Source organism: Melanerpes formicivorus, unplaced genomic scaffold (genome assembly GCF_026170545.1).
Source record: "Melanerpes formicivorus ecotype bairdi unplaced genomic scaffold, bMelFor1.0.p_v2 SCAF_8, whole genome shotgun sequence".
In the NCBI taxonomy this organism is placed as follows: domain Eukaryota; kingdom Metazoa; phylum Chordata; class Aves; order Piciformes; family Picidae; genus Melanerpes; species Melanerpes formicivorus.
Genome location: NW_027142360.1, coordinates 23988884 through 23991353, shown reverse-complemented (window position 1 = coordinate 23991353; position 2470 = coordinate 23988884).

Below are 2470 nucleotides of genomic sequence, written 5' to 3'. Positions count from 1 at the left end.
GAAAACAAAACAATTAAAAATTAATAAGGTTATTCTAGTCTGACTTCCCTGGCCAGGCTGCCACAATGCTTTGCACTTGGTGCCTGTGTCCAGTGGAGGACCCCAGCAGCCTTTGGTTGGTTGGTGTTAAGGCTGATCACACAGCAGAGAAGCATCTTTATGTTCACTCAGCAGACGCCTAAAGGTTAATCCCAGGATGTGAATGATGGTGTGGGCATGGCAGTTCTGTGCCTGGTTTAATGGCCGTGGTGGTCTTAGGTTGATGGTTGGACTCAATCACCTTAGAGGTCTTTTCAAACAGAAACAATTCTGTGATTCCATGGCTATTTGTTAAGAGTTCAAAACTTTATGATTTACAAACACTGGGAGAAGTGGCTGCTTGTAAGGTTGTGTCAGTAATCAGCCTGGAGAAGAGGAGGCTTCAGGGAGATCTAATAGCAGCCTTCCAGTACCTTAAGGGGGGCTATGAGAATGAAGGAGAGAGACTGTTTACAAAGGCCTGCAGTGACAGGACAAGGGGCAATGGCTTCAAACTAGAGAAAGACAGATTTAGATTGGATATTAGGAGCAAGTTCTTTACTACAAGGGTGGTGGAACACTGGAACAGGTTGCCCAGGGAGGTGGTTGGGGTCCCATCCCTGGAGATATTCAAGGTAAGGCTGGACAGGGCCCTGGGCAGCCTGATCTGGCTGAGGATGTCCCTGCTGATTGCAGGGAGGTTGGACTGGATGACCTTTGGAGGTCCCTTCTGGCCCAGGCCATTCTGTGCTCCTATGATTCTGTAGTTAACAGGAGCACAGCGTCTGAAGGGCGCTGCACATGTGCTGTCCACGCTACACTGAAACAAGTAGCAAAAGTTTCCCTTTCAGTGTGGCAAAGACTTTATCCCAATCGTTATTTTGAGGAATGATCAGTCGAAAGAGCATAAAGATGATTTTGCAGGCTTTGCAGCCAAAAGAATATAACTGTAACAAATTAGGTAGGCTCTAGGTCTACCTTTACGTGCACCTGTAGAAAGTTTACTTCCAGGTGAGAATTATGTTTATTGCTGGCTCTGCAATGTTTATTTCATGTTTAGTTTTCTTCAGGGGATGCTGCAATCACAAATCCAGTCCCTTCCAACCCAGACCATTCTATGATTCATCCTCTGATTCTAAGAGGTAAGAGAGGGAGAGGGAGAGAAGAAGAAGAACGGGAAGGAGAAAGCAGTACTTGTGAGCTGAGGAAGTTTTGCTTGGCTGGAGTCTCTTCATTGCAGAACTGGTTACAGTTTCTTTCTACTCTTTGAATAATTCATGTGCTGTAGAGCAGTATTGGAAAACTCTAGCCTCAGCAGAGCTAACTCACACATTGTACTAGCAGAGTCCTCCCATAGCCAGCAGTAAGTGCAGCTAGTGCCATGGGGGCAGCCAGCTCTCAGCACTATATTTACCTGCATGCCTGTAACAGGACTTTTCTGGGTGCATTTCTGTCTAGTTGGCTTGAACAGCAACTGCTCTCACTGCCAGCTCCAGGACTGCCTGGGAAACCTTCCTTGCAGCATGTCTTGCTGCCCTGGGAGCAGCTGCTCCCCTTCCTTATGCCGCTCAGGCTTGAATCTGGCCATATCTACAGCTGAGCAAAAGGAGGAGATTACTTCTAGTTTGTCAATCCAGATCCCTGGCCCTGGTGCACCCCAGCCCATTAGGGCATGCTAGCAGTCAGAGCAGCAAGGTTACCCCAGTGGAGAGCACAGGCCCAACACATCATATGCATGCTTTAAAACGCTCTCCCTCTTTCAGAGGGAACACAGACAATGAGACTTAGCAAGCTAACTGCCAGACATCAGAGGTATGATTTTAGGGATAAATACATGCAGAAGTATGTAACAAAATTGTCTTCCTTTTAAAGAAACATGCATTTGATGGCATTTGGGTACCCAGCCTTTCAATGGTGCTCTGTGATAGGAGAAGGGGCAATGGATACAAACTGGAACAAAAGAAGTTCCACGTCAATATGAGGAAAATCTTTTACTGTAAGGGTGATGGAGCACTGGAACAGGCTGCCCAGAGAGGTTGTGGAGCCTCTTCTAGAGACTTTCAAGACTTATTTGGGTGTGTTCCTGTGCAGCCTGCCTTAGGTGATCCTGTGTTGGTGGAGGGGTTGTACTCAATGATCTCTGGAGGTCCCTTCCAACCCTTACCGTTGTATGATTCCATGGTATGAGTGGAGGGTACCTGTGAAGGGGAATTGTAGCTTGAAATAATTCCCTCCCTGCAGAAAGGACTCATGCATGTTTAATCAACTTCTTGCCTTTGCCATAGATGAGGTCTTATTAACGAGCTGGAGTGGCTTGAGGACAGGTATTGTGTCCGTTACTATAGCACCACCTTGCACAGGAACTCGGCATGAAAGAGGCAGGGAAGGGAGGGAGGGAAGCACTGAGGATGAGACCCAGCAAGGCAGCCTGAGGTTCTCCCGTGGAGCAGAC